The sequence below is a fragment of the Haliotis rubra genome, unplaced genomic scaffold (assembly GCF_003918875.1).
Source record: "Haliotis rubra isolate DU_JTF1 unplaced genomic scaffold, ASM391887v1 Scf24, whole genome shotgun sequence".
NCBI classification, from domain to species: domain Eukaryota; kingdom Metazoa; phylum Mollusca; class Gastropoda; order Lepetellida; family Haliotidae; genus Haliotis; species Haliotis rubra.
In genome coordinates this window covers 263610-278752 of record NW_025766447.1, presented here as the reverse complement: position 1 = coordinate 278752, position 15143 = coordinate 263610, and the positions used below count along the sequence as shown (strand labels likewise).

Sequence of the window (15143 nt, the reverse complement as noted above, 5' to 3'; positions counted from 1 at the left end):
GAACTCCCCACCATTGCCTTGAAAAGGATGAGTTTAACTGTCTATAGGATAGCTGAAGTATTTTATTAATAGTTTGGAACACTAACAATATATATTAGGTGACGCATACATGTAAAGGGCTAGTTCAACTGTCTGTAGGATAGCCAAGGTATTTTATTATTACTGGTTGGGCCACTAAAACATTCCAAGGCTGAAACAATGCACTGATACACTGGTTCCTCAAGATATCATACAAGAATTTAATATATGCACCAGTATATACAACACATTATTGTATGAATCATGTTACAAATTCTTCATTATCATGAACCATTTGGGATTTTACCAGGACTTTCAACTAAGTGCCCCTAGCAGGCAAATTTGAAAAGAATCACTATTTTGTTCAACAATGACATTTTTTTAAACTTTATATTTTCTTTCAGAAGTAGACTTATTTTAACATTGTATTTAGAGCTTACATTACGAGAAATGATATGCACATAAGAGCCCCTTCCTATATATCGGTGAAATACTGTCAGAATGAGCTAGGACCATATAGGCCATATAAGGAGCTATTTGTTACATAACCTTGAATATTTTTAATTCCCTCAATTGATTTTTAATTACTTTTGCTGCAGAATTTGGTGTGAATATCAGTCTCTGAGCAAGTCTAGATATTCCAATGATGGCTGATTGTCATTCTGTGCAATAGAGACCTAGACAACTTTGAAACAGTTCACTGGTAAGAAGTACAAAGATTTATCACCATTATTAGTGTACCAGAAGTTATCTGTGAAACAGTATTGAGGTAAGTGGTACCAAGACTTCTGGGAATTTACAGTTCAGTAGTAAGTGGCACAAAGATACATTACTAATCTCAGTGTACCAGAATATCTGTGAAACAGTCCTTAGTTAAGTGGTACTTAGACATATCAGTGTACCAAATTATCTGCTAAACAGTTCTCAGGCACAAAGATGTGTTGAACAGTTCTTGGGTAAGTAGGACCAACATTTACGTGAAAGTCAGGAAAGTGGTACCAAGACATCTCTGAAACTGTTCTTGCCAATGTTGTGACAAATTCTTCAAGGTAAGTATGTCATTATAAAAATATTTGCTTACTATTTGCCTATTCTATTTTATTTCTACAATCTCTACAGTCCCACATTCTTGACTGTTACTGTCACACCCTTAATTTGTCAAGAACGTCCTTGTTTTTCATGTGTTTGTCGTCTTTAGGCATTGAGGATTACTACTTCCTTAAACAAATACTGAGGTTCATCAGTTGAGCCGGCAGGATCGACAAGGCAAGCTGGGACTGGAGGTGTAGTTGTTGCTGTCATGTACCGTCTACTACTAAATCTATTCACCTCATCATGTCTATTTCAATTACAATCTCTTAGCAATATTTAACATTAACTTAGATGGTACAACAAAATTTGGTTTCACTCATTGTAGTCATGTCAGAATTGAACTTTGGGTACCATAATGAGTTAATGGTATGACTATAAGCAATCTGAGTGCCAGTTTTTCATACTGAATACTAAAGGTATCAATACAGATACATTAATGCAAGATTAGCTTTTCACTATAATACTGGCAGTGCATTATTGCTTCAAATATTCCACCTCTGTGCTACAACTACCGTTTGACTGAAGGTGTTATAACCCTTGTATTCATGTGTTATTAGTGTACCGATATCTCCGACAGTGTCATTCAGTCATATTATACTACTTGTATACCTCTTTTACTGAGGGTGCCATAACCCTATTATACCACTTTTACTGAAGGTGTCATATATGGTCATACCACAGTTGTGAGTTAACAATGCATGCCACATATGCACTGAGAATCTTACTAATCTCTAGTTCTATCAAATATATCAACACAGTTTGAAGAAAAACCTTTAAGATATTTGGCAAGTTTAGTAAGGATGATGCAAGGTTACAATGCTGTGACTTTAAGGTCTTTAACAGAACAATCCCAAGCAAAGCCCACTCAAAAGACAAAATATTTCTTTTTCCCTTACTGACTGGTTTATAATCATCAAGTTATCCCAGGTGTGTTATTTCTTGCTTTACATTTGTTCTTAATTCACCAGAAAACAGAAAATAGGCATGTTGAGCTATATCAATTTGATGCCATTGGTGGAGTGTTAAGCACAATTTTCTTATCACTAGCCATGCTTACCAGTTTTCAGACACAATCACTGATGTGTTACAACATACTGTCAAGCACATGAAAACCATTTTACAGTGCAGTGAAGTTTTAGTTTGCATTCATTTAAATTCAGACAGTTTGTAATTTAAGAAAACATTTTCTACTTTTCGTCTTTTACAGGTAGGTAGCATCCATAGACCATATTTTTATAAAATGTCAAGATTCAGAAGTTCAGGTCAGCAATTTGTTTACTTGTTTTGTTCTTCCCCATAAAGTCCACATGTTGTATGTAAGAAGGCAATGCAATACTTATGGTCAAAAAGAAGTCACACATTTATTTTTTTGCAAAGCATATTGCATATCTCTAGAAATGCCTTGAAAGACATTATTAACAATCATTACAAATTGAATTTGAACAACCAATTGAGTTTTCATTGCGAAATTAAGGGAGTGTTTTGCATAAAACAAGATAAAATGGTCTATACTAATTCTTCAAGAAAAGGTGGTGTTAATTGTCTTGTAATCATAATTTTTCTAATAATAGAAGTGAACATTTGAAACTCGATCAGGTGCACACACAGATGGCAATGGCAATCAAACCGTTGATGACCTGGAAAGCAATTACAGGAAATATGACCCGTATTCTCCAGCACTCATGTGGATATAATTGCGTATACAATTACAGGGCTCAGATTGCTTCATGCTCTCTCCCACATTCCCCTTTCTACAGTACCAGGAACAGGACTCATTGTCCCCAACACTTGTCTGAATACAATCCCAGATGGGGCAGATTGCTGCACTACCATCTACACATATATCCCTTGATTTTAAAAATCGTCAAATCTGCTGTTTATACAGCTTATCAAATAAAAGTACAATGGATCCATTTGCGACCATTTCTGAAAAGGGATTAAACCCAAACTGGATTTACAGCCTAACATGTTGCAGACATTATCAGTGTTCTGGACAAAAGGAAGAAACTGCACAATGGAGTTGAACTATCACACATATGCATGGAATCTAACATCATGGGTAACTTTATACCCAGTGCTAACAACCATGAGTGAAGAAAGTTTCTTACACACCCATGCATGAGAAACCCATGTGAAAAACTGGTATCAAACATATGTGTGATTGATTTCCATGTTGGTGATTGGCTCGTCCATGGCGATAACCTGACGTCGATTGTGATGGACTACTTTCCTTATTGAACTTCACTGAAATGGTATCTGCCACACACTACTGTAGTAATCTTTGCCATAACTCATTCTGGGTACACATACTCACTCTCTGTTATCATTTTACTATCAAAACAGTTTGTTGCTTAACTCTGTACACAGCAATTTTCCAGAGGACTGTAATAATCCATTGATTGACATAGTGTCCAATGATCCATGTCATTAGGTACTAGGATATACAGTGAATCAAGTCACTGGACCTCACACCATCATCAACAGTTGCTAGAGATCTGTTCTAACCCTGGTTGGCCACTGTGGTATTGAAACTGTCTAAATCCATGCATAACACTGTTACTCTGCAACTATTTGGACTGCTCTAATCCCTGTCACTGTGGAACTTCTGGTTCTGCCTTAACCATATTTTGCTATGTAACCTTCAGTGTAAGGTCTTTAGGCTTAAACCTTAAACAACACTGTATAACTTTGTACATATCTAAAACAATAGGTTCACTGTGTTACAGGTAACGAAACTGTTCACAGTGGATCAGTTTGTTCCTAATTTAAACTAACAATCTTTATTTTATTCTTATCATTTCAGAAGACATAAGCAATGTAATTTGTGTCCAGCCCTACAAGAATATGTCCCCAGTATGTGTATTCAGAAGCTTTAGTACATGGAAAGAGAGTGGAAGTGTTGTCCGGGAGTGGGGTCTCCGCCCCTCGGTCTCTGTGGCGAACAATGCATCTATTCATACATGATTAGTAGCAGCACATTCAGGAAATTCAATATTGTCTTGTTTGGGGCAACAGATAGATGACAATGAATCCACAACGCAGTGCTAATTGTACCCTGAGCTACACACACAAAACACACTGTGATATTTGTCGACCAACTCATCCTTGAGTACAAGGCAAATGGACAACGGATATACAGTTTGCTGTATAAATATATCATTCTAATACCTGACAATAAACATTCCAAGAATCCATAAAGGTGGTCCAACCATATGTTGCATCAACTGGAGGAATAATTCAGAAGCATGCCAACTGAGTAACTGGTCTTGTTGAAAAGGCAATAAAACAATTTGTTTAACTGAACGCTACCAACCCATCACAACTGCCACTTCAAACAATTGTATGAATAAAGTCAACATAAATGTTTGACTTTGATCGTCTTCTTTATTGTCAAAGCCAACTGTGTATGACTGAGTAATGTAACGATATCCTATTGTCTGGGATAAATGTTTCAGCAATAACAAAATCATATGTTACCTGCATGGCCAGTTCTACAACACCGGAAAAGATATGTGCCAACCAATACACTGAGGTATAGATGTCCTGGGAGGACATCAGCAGAAACGTTTGTCTGATGGAGTACATGTACATCCGTGGCAGACTGTCCCTGCAGATTCCCAGCCCTTAATGCTGCATACGTATTGCTCATTAAAAGTTATCTTGAGAGTCTAAAATATCTCATACTCAGTGTCATACGTTGGGGTTAAGGATGAATGACCAACACTAGCCTAAGACTTGTGCCAGACCCTGGAACTTGTCCTTCGATGATGCCACTGGTCCTGAGACTAGTGTTTGATTCTGACTGTAGTTTGCCAGTCCTAAAACTAGCATTAGACATTGCTACTTGTCTTGAGACTAGTTTTAGACACTGTCACTAGTTTGCTTGTCCCAAGGCTTGTGTAAGAGACTGGTATGTGTCTAGAGACTAGTGTTAAATCCTGCTACTAGTCTGCTTGTCCTAAGGCTTGTGTAAGAGACTGGTAAGAGACTGGTATGTGTCTAGAGACTAGTGTTAAATCCTGCTACTAGTCTGCTTGTCCTAAGGCTTGTGTAAGAGACTGGTATGTGTCTAGAGACTAGTGTTAAATCCTGCTACTAGTCTGCTTGTCCTAAGGCTTGTGTAAGAGACTGGTACTAGTGTTAGTGTTAAATCCTGCTACTAGTCTGCTTGTCCTAAGGCTTGTGTAAGAGACTGGTATGTGTCTAGAGACTAGTGTTAAATCCTGCTACTAGTCTGCTTGTCCTAAGGCTTGTGTAAGAGACTGGTATGTGTCTAGAGACTAGTGTTAAATCCTGCTACTAGTCTGCTTGTCCTAAGGCTTGTGTAAGAGACTGGTATGTGTCTAGAGACTAGTGTTAAATCCTGCTACTAGTCTGTCCTGCTTGTCCCAAGGCTAGTGTAAGAGACTGGTATGTGTCTAGAGACTAGTGTTAAATCCTGCTACTAGTCTGCTTGTCCTAAGGCTAGTGTAAGAGACTGGTATGTGTCTAGAGACTAGTGTTAAATCCTGCTACTAGTCTGCTTGTCCCAAAGCTAGTGTAAGAGACTGGTATGTGTCTAGAGACTAGTGTTAAATATTGCTACTAGTCTGCTTGTCCCAAGGCTAGTATGTGTCTAGAGACTCATCTATGTCCCTCCCAGGCTGAACACTCATCTATGACCCTCAGTTTGAAATCTGGATTAGAACTATTTCATCATCCCTGAGCTATATAACATTTATAAACTAGTTGGCTGAAGCTCTGGGTACCTATCCTGCTGGTAGAATGCCAGTCAAACATAAAACCTGAAAAATACAATAATTAACCTATTCGTTTCAACAGACGTAATACTTTTGGGTTTTACAGTTAGGGGTTCACCTTATTGTCATTTTACTGTCATCACTGAAGTGCAAAATACACTTATCTAGTCTACATAGCATGCGATACACAATTTATCACATTCCATATGACAGCCTATTATCTGACATATCACACATAATCTGTTCAAAATACTTTCAACCTCAGCCTACTATACAGGAAGAAGTGTCTTCTGGTCATAAACACCCAATGCATTCCATTTTCAGTTAGCCACAAACTGCACAAACACATCTCTGCACATGGTATAAATGAATATCAGTACCAAGAATATACCTTATCTCTACTCTGTACATACTACACAACCTCACATTCCAGATGCACAGAAAGTGGGATACATGCCCATATATACATGGTGTTATTAGTAAAAATGGAAACACATTGCCAGTATACATAAAAAACATCTACATAGTATGTTGGCATGGTTTAAGAAAAAATGTCTCACACATCTGTTATGTACAGTTATCTACCTTGTATATCATAAAGTGAAATATCATATGTCCATTATATACCAAATAGTGTCTACCTGGTATGTCATGAAGTGAAATGTCATACACATCTACTATATATTAATGATTATTCCCATGCCATATCATAAAGTGAAATATGTCATACAGTGAAATATCAATACACCTCCAGTATATATATTTATGGTTATCAACCAGGTATATCATACAGTGAAATATCAATACACCTCCAGTATAAACATTTATGGTTATCAACCAGGTATATCATACAGTGAAATATCAATACACCTCCAGTATATACATTTAAGGTTATCAACCAGGTATGTCATACAGTGAAATGAACACATCCAGTATATAATATTAGATATAGGTATCTACCTGGCAAGTCATACAAAGACTTGTCATACATATCTACTCCCGATAGTTATATTTAGAAATTATCTAACCAGTATCTATGCAGGGAAATACCTCACATATCCAGCATATATCCACTTTTATCTCTCCAGTAGGTTATAACAGAGTGAAATGCGATACCCACCTAGTGTAATCAGCTCCATGCCACATCACTGATAGTAACAATCCATACAATCTGTGTCACTTTCCAGTCAATGCAGAAATATGAACCTATGGTATGCAGGGCAGTGGGGAATACACAACATATCAACTGGCCTGGCACAACCCCAACTGAGACAGGCTACTGCTATCAACCTCCACATTGGAGGTGCTAGTGTTTGTCCAACTCCATGTTCAAACATATCAAATCCTCCAGAAACAATCCTCCTGACAGGATTACTGTGTGCAGCTCAAACAAGAGAACACAGAAAACAGTCACAGGCTTTCAGGCCTTAGGGAAACAGTATAAGAAAGTATAACTACTTAAGATTAATGGCTACAGAAGTCAGAGGGTTGGGCTTGAGTGTACATATTTACCGGACTTATGCTTCCCATAGAAATAACTTACTCAGGCATGAGAGGAGGCTTTCAGGTTGAATGGCTCAATTATATCTTTGCACGTTAATTGCCCTTGCCTACATATACGAGAGAAATATTGGGTGGAAGCAATGAATGTTACATGAAAGTAGCCAAGCATGGTGCTGACCTCCGAAACCCTTTGTTGACTGTCGTCTTGCTTCAGTCGGCAGCCCAATCCTGCCTCTCAGCACTCACACTCTGTCATGTCAGCAGGGATGGTAACATTTAACTAAGCTGCCGTGTAATGTTACAACATGTTACAATGACATTACATATAAATGTATGTATCAATTATTTACTATTGAATTTAAGGACAGAAATGTACATTTTTTCAAGTGTGATGCTCCTACTGGTAAAAAGAGACACTCTTCAGTTTAAGTGTGCTAACCATCAGAATACATTAAAATGTAGGTTACGGATTATGTTTCACATGGTTTACCAGTGTGAAAGTATAATTATATATAATAAATACTGACATAAGGATATTTTCTAAATCAACATGTGATATCATGTGAACGAGGATCCACTTGCACAAAACAGTCTCTGCCCTGTCCTGAGTCCATGTTAAACTATGGGAGTTACCATCATTGCAGTGGTAAGGCTGATTCTGCAAGTGGACCATGTTTTAACGGTGCCACTATCAGTTTAACCACGCCATTATCAGTTTAACCATGCCATTATCAGTTTAACCATGCCATTATCTGTTTAACCATGCCATTATCAGTTTAACCATGCCATTGACACTCTTTTACAATGACTTTCTAACCATGCATTAATAATCCATATATTATATCCTGATGTTATATGCAAACAATTCTTCAGTCACCATTTGTCCAGCTGATCATTGTCCACTCCCATCTGTGAGTAGGTTTTCTGGCAAGAGTTTGATTTTCATGTGTCATACCCTGTAACATGTCACATTTAACTTGCGAGATACGTATCATTCATGAGTGTTTAAAAACTGCTGTCAGCATGTCCCAGCATCTGATAACCTCAACTCTATACAGATCCTCTGGTTAAATGATGCAATAAACATGTGTACAGTACTCACATAGAGTATACTGTAAGTATAAAGTACTTATTACTTGTTTATGGCAGGACCGAGTGGATCAACACTTACAACACAGTGCAATCATAGTCTTAGAAAGTATTTGATAACATACAAGCATGGATAATCCCCAGTAAAACCTATATCACTATCCACAAAGTAGCCTGATTGTTTGTTCTGGAGCTAATCCCTGAGCTGTAAGGGTGGATTACACAGCTTAGTGCTTAAAGACATCACATGGCAGGGAAGCAGGAGCCTCATGGTTCAGGGGGCGGCAAGGTCAGAGGTGTACAAACAGTTGGGGCCTCTGTGCTTGCTGGGCCCCATGTAGGTCGACCCATTCACATGAATGTCCAAGTCCCATGACAGTAGACTGTCCTTGTCACATGATAGTAGGTCATAATTGTCACATGACAGTAGGTCATCCCAGTCCCATGACAACAGACCATCCCAGTCACATGACATTATGTCATCCCAGTCACACGACAGTAGGTCATCCCAGTCACATGACAGCAGACGTCCCAGTCACACGAGAGTAGGTCGTCCCGGTCACACGAGAGTAGGTCAACCCAGTCACATGACAGTAGGTCATCCCAGTCACATGACAGTAGACCGTCGGTCATACCAGTCACATGACAGTAGGTCATAGCAGTCACATGAAAGCAGACCATCCCAGTCACATAATAGTAGGTCATTCCAGTCACACGACAGTAGGTCATCCCAGTCACATGACAGCAGACGTCCCAGTCACACGAGAGTAGGTCATCCCAGTCACATGATAGTAGGTCATGCCAGTCACATAACCGTAGGTCATCACAGTCACATGCCAATAGGTCATCCCAGTCACATGACAGTAGACCGCCCCAGTGACATGACAGTAGACCGCCCAAGTGACATGACAGTAGGTCATCCCTGTCACATGACAGTAGACTGTCCCAGTCACATGACAATAGACTGTCCAAGTCACATGACAATAGATTGTCCCAGTCACATTACAGTAGGTCAACGGGATCAGGTGGTCAGGCTCGCTGACTTTCACTGACTTGGTTGGCACATCTCATCTTATCCCAAATGCGTAAATCAATGCTCATGATGTTGATCACTGGATTGTCTGGTCCAGACTCGACTATTTACAGACAGCCGCTATACAGCTAGAGTATTGCTGAGCTTAACAACAAACCAACCAACCCATTCAAATGACATTGATTGACCCAGTCACACGACAGTAGGTCATTCCAGTCACTTGACTAACATACCACATTACATTACATAAACGAGTTGATCTGAGACGAATTCTGAAAACTACTTTTTATCATTAATGAACATAGTAAAAGCTGAATATTAAATATATAGATCACACACACACACACACACTTACACAGGCTTACTCCATCTGAGACTTGAACGCAGCAAGTGGTATTCCCACTAGCTTCACCCAAACAAACACTCAAGCATGATATTGTCAATAAAGTGTAATGAAGCTCCATAAAGAGTCAACGAATCCACCAGGCAACAAGTTCCGGGCGTGCTCAACTGAATAGGAACATCACTGCCTGCTGGAGAGCAATACATATGAAGACCTCACGGGGGGTGAATGATTGTCTTGCTGCACACAAGCACCTGCGGGTGTTTTTTGCTTCTATAATAGGGGAGACTGGAATAACTGTCTACCTGCCTCTTTGAACAGAGCTACAGATAACTTTTTGGGTCATTGAGTTATGCACTCGATTTTGTTCATCTCAATTGGGTATCCCAATTTTCCTTTGAGTAACCAAATAAATTGTACTCATCTCACTCGAACTCAGTTGGGTATTTTGCCATTTTCCATTAATTTTAAATATACAATAAAGTTTAAATGTTAGTGTTTGTTATTTACACTTGATCTGTAATATGAGAAAAAATAAGAAAGACTGCAAGTTGCCAAGTTCATGTCCTGAAATAGAATCTCTCAATATACCTCAGTTATTTTATTTAACAACCGATACGCAAGCTATGATTTGACATTTTTGTGTGTATGCATGTAAGTTCACATTTATTGAGTATTTACTAATAATCAAGCGTACTTCTACGCGTTAGCCTAAATAGGAATTGAGTTTTCACATGAATATTTGCATAATTTACGCAGATACGCAGCTTATCTGTACCTCTGCTTTGAAGATCTTGACATAAAACAGATTGGACTTCAAAATAAACCAATGGGCATATCCATCTACCTGCCTCCCTGTAAGCTATCATTGCAGTTTATACACCTGTTGGACTGAGTACATCCAGAGCACACCATCTACCTACCTCCCTGTGAGCTATCAATGCAGTTTATACACCTGTTGGACTGAGTACACCCAGAGCACACCATCTACCTACCTCCCTGTGAGCTATCATTGCAGTTTATACACCTGTTGGACCGAGTACATCCAGAGCACACCATCTACCTGCCTACCTCCCCTGTCAGCTATCAATGCAGTTTATACACCTGTTGGACCGAGTACATCCAGAGCACACCATCTACCTACCTCCCTGTCAGCTATCAATGCAGTTTATACACCTGTTGGACCGAGTACACCCAGAGCACACCATCTACCTACCTCCCTGTGAGCTATCATTGCAGTTTATACACCTGTTGGACTGAGTACACCCAGAGTACATTGATCTACCTACCTCCCTGTGAGCTATCTATGCAGTTTATACACCTGTTGGACTGAGTACACCCAGAGTACACCCAGAGTACATTGATCTACCTGCCTCCCCATGAGCTATCAATGCAGTTTATACACCTGTTGGACTGAGTACACCCAGAGTACACCATCTACCTACCTCCCTGTGAGCTATCAATGCAGTTTATACACCTGTTGGACTGAGTACACCCAGAGTACACCCAGAGTACATTGATCTACCTACCTCCCTGTGAGCTATCTATGCAGTATATACACCTGTTGGACTGAGTACATCCAGAGCACATCATCTACCTACCTCCCTGTGAGCTATCAATGCAGTTTATACACCTGTTGGACCGAGTACATCCCAGAGCACACCATCTACCTACCTCCCCTGTCAGCTATCTATGCAGTTTATACACCTGTTGGACCGAGTACACCCAGAGCACATCATCTACCTACCTCCCTGTCAGCTATCAATGCAGTTTATACACCTGTTGGACTGAGTACACCCAGAGCACATCATCCTACCTACCTCCCTGTGAGCTATCAATGCAGTTTATACACCTGTTGGACCGAGTACACCCAGAGCACACCATCTACCTACCTCCCTGTCAGCTATCAATGCAGTTTATACACCTGTTGGACCGAGTACATCCAGAGCACACCATCTACCTACCTCCCTGTCAGCTATCAATGCAGTTTATACACCTGTTGGACTGAGTACACCCAGAGCATATCATCTACCTACCTCCCTGTCAGCTATCAATGCAGTTTATACACCTGTTGGACCGAGTACACCCAGAGCATATCATCTACCTACCTCCCTGTGAGCTATCAATGCAGTTTACACGCTACAGGACAGGGAGATGGCACACCTTGACTGTGTACAGTCCCCTGTCCTGCATTGTTCTTTTGTAGACAGTAGATGATCATAAAACACATGATAGATTATCTGGCGGTGATCGTGACAGCTGACGGCGGAGACAAGTGCTGTCATCCTCCCTTGCTCTCTCTGCCAAGGGTTAAGTGGTTTCTTACTGATTACATTCCTCACAAAAATACCATCAAGTTGACATTTGTTAACTCCTCAGGAATTGGGTGTGTTGAACCAAATGATGGCCTTGGTGAAGTTGTATGTTGTTACTGTACTGCCAAATTAATACTGCATTTCGTGTCCAAGGAAATACACTGAATTTGGAACACTCAACTCCTTTACTGTTCACTTCAAGCAGACATTCCTACTTTTAAAGACTACCTCAGCAATGGCTGTCATTGTACACCTGTATGTTTACTGGCTACAGTCAACTAACCCTGATGTTATCACAGCTTTGGTTTCAGGGTCACTTCTGCCACAGAACCATTGCAATCTTAGACACAGTAGTTGTTGGTGATGTGTGAGATAGTAGGCTGATGATAAACTGTCATGGTATGTTTAGGCGAGTGAGTGTGTGAATTGGGTTTAAAGTCACCCCAAACAGTATTCCAGTAGGTTAACTTGATGACGGAGGAAACCTGAAGTAATGCAGGTATCAGACGTTTACAACAAGCAGGAGTATGGCAAATTTCAAACATTGTCAGGACAAGCCAGGAATCAAAATCTAAATATTTTCCTGCCCAAGGAAGCTAGTAAAGTAGAGTACTATAGATGACTGGACCAACAGTGCCCTCATGGTATAAATGGTACTGACAATGGTTCCTATTAAAGGTATCACCAGTGGTACGACCTGAAAGTTGGCCTCTTTGTTACTGTGCCTTCCTCTTGTGAGCTGAATGTTACGCCCTGGAGTGAGTGAGACTGCCAACACTGATTCTTGACAGCAAAAAAACACATCCTACTCAATTTTGTTTACCCTCTTATGACAAAATCAGACAGAACATGTTTGTTTGATCAAAGTTTATCCTTGGACAAAAACTGACATGAAAATGTATTCCGTTTGACGCTCAAGACACCATGTTACTTCATTTCTCACAAAGTGATATTTTTTGTTGGCCATTGAAACTGATTCAGAGATTAGAGAAATGCTTTTTGCCCTCCTTTGATGAATCAGCATACATAGTATCACGATCATGCACATTAGCATATGAAAGCGTCTACTGCTTTAAACGAGCAACATTCTTGGCCCCCTCAACACTGGAAGCTCAGAAGGTGAGGCAGTTGAGAGCAGCTCCACAGGCCGGTCTGAAGCAGCCTCATTATATAGGTCAGGGAACCCAGGAATAATGGGGGTTCATCTACTCCCTAATACCTGAATAACACATCTCAGGGTCATTGTAACCACATTAGAGCAGGAGGGTAGGCCATGCTGACAGTGAATGTAAAGAGTATCCATTACCGTAATAAAGAACCTAATAAAGTTGAGCCTTACAGTAGTCAGCCTGTCTTCAGGGATACCAAGTATTCACTTTATGACTCTTTATTCCGACCTGCTATTTCTGCTACCAAGTCTTCACTCTATGAATCTTTATTCCGACCTGCTATTTCTGCTACCAAGTCTTCACTCTATGAATCTTTATTCCGACCTGCTATTTCTGCTACCAAGTCTTCACTCTATGAATCTTTATTCCGACCTGCTATTTCTGCTACCAAGTCTTCACTCTATGAATCTTTATTCCGACCTGCTATTTCTGCTACCAAGTCTTCACTCTATGAATCTTTATTCCGACCTGCTATTTCTGCTACCAAGTCTTCACTCTATGAATCTTTATTCCGACCTGCTATTTCTGCTACCAAGTCTTCACTCTATGAATCTTTATTCCGACCTGCTATTTCTGCTACCAAGTCTTCACTCTATCAATCTCTATTCGGACCCTGCCATTTGTGATACCAAGTCTTCACATGATGACTCTCTATTCCGACCCTGCTATTTGTGATACCAAGTCTACACTTCATGAAGCTCTATCCTGACCCTTCAATATCCAGGCCTCATGTATCTGCCCTTTCTTTCTGACCTTGTCAAGCCAGGCCTCATCATTTTTCACCCCTTTCCTGACCCTGGAACACCACATCCTGGTACACGCCTCAAGCTGCTCTGACGGCTGGGATGTGTTGATCACCAGGTTCGGTTGTCTCCTACCTCTCAGTCAGCTGCCTGCCCCTCCTCCCCAGGAGGACCAGACAAGATGATATCCATTACCATCTCACCCCTAGAAAAGGTGGCCAGTAAACTGATACTGGCTTTTATTGTAGATAAATGGAGCATGCTGGCAGGCACAGGTAAAACAGGTGACAAGCATTACCTGCACAATTTAACAGAAGACGTTAGACGAGATGGTTCACCTGCACTCCAAATGGAGTAGTTACCTGCACAGGTGAACAAGGGAATGAATAGCAGAAATCCATGCTGCATTAACATTCTTGAACACCATGTATTTTCATCCCATTTTCCCTTAAACTTAAACAAAGATTAGTATTTTGTGAGGAATTTATGGGAATTCACACACCTGTTGTCAAAATTAGAATTTGAGCAGTCCTATAAGTAGCATTTCTAAATTTTGTTCTTTTGATCTTCACTGAAATTCAGCAAACATGTTATGGCATCATCGGATTGATAGCCAAACATTGCTTCACTTTAATTGGTCTGACAAGGCTTCAATCAAACAGTGCCGCTCTTAAGACAATCTTCAGTAAATTCTTCTGGCCAATGAATATATTACATTAGAGTGAAGGAAAAGAAATATTTCAAATAACCCTTTCAGTACAAAGCTAAATTTGGGGCTAGTTGATGAAGATGCTAATGCAGAGGTGATGAGAGGGAGGGAGAAGGCGACCGAGGGACAGAGAGCACTGTAGAGTCAGTAGACTTCATTCTGCTGGGGATAGCAAGCAATAATCTTTGTCAGATTGACCATATGAGCTACGACTAGAAAACTGACCATGCAGCTGGTTGTTATCACAGAGGGTCCATGCTAGCAGTGAAGGGGTTAAGGCTGCAGCCACTGAGACAACCAAGGAGCAGGTGCCCTTCACAAACACATCAAGTCTCCACCAGAGCAGACCACTTGGCTTAGGATTCACAGCTTTTTGTTATGTAGTGTGTG

The 15143-nt window shown here is 40.2% G+C and overlaps 1 protein-coding gene across 2 annotated transcripts in view; it reads right to left on the bottom strand.

The window, feature by feature from the left end:
• The window catches only part of LOC124278575 (F-box/LRR-repeat protein 7-like), a 41404-nt gene that overhangs the window by 6869 nt on the left and 19392 nt on the right, over positions 1-15143 (bottom strand). The window lies entirely within an intron of this gene.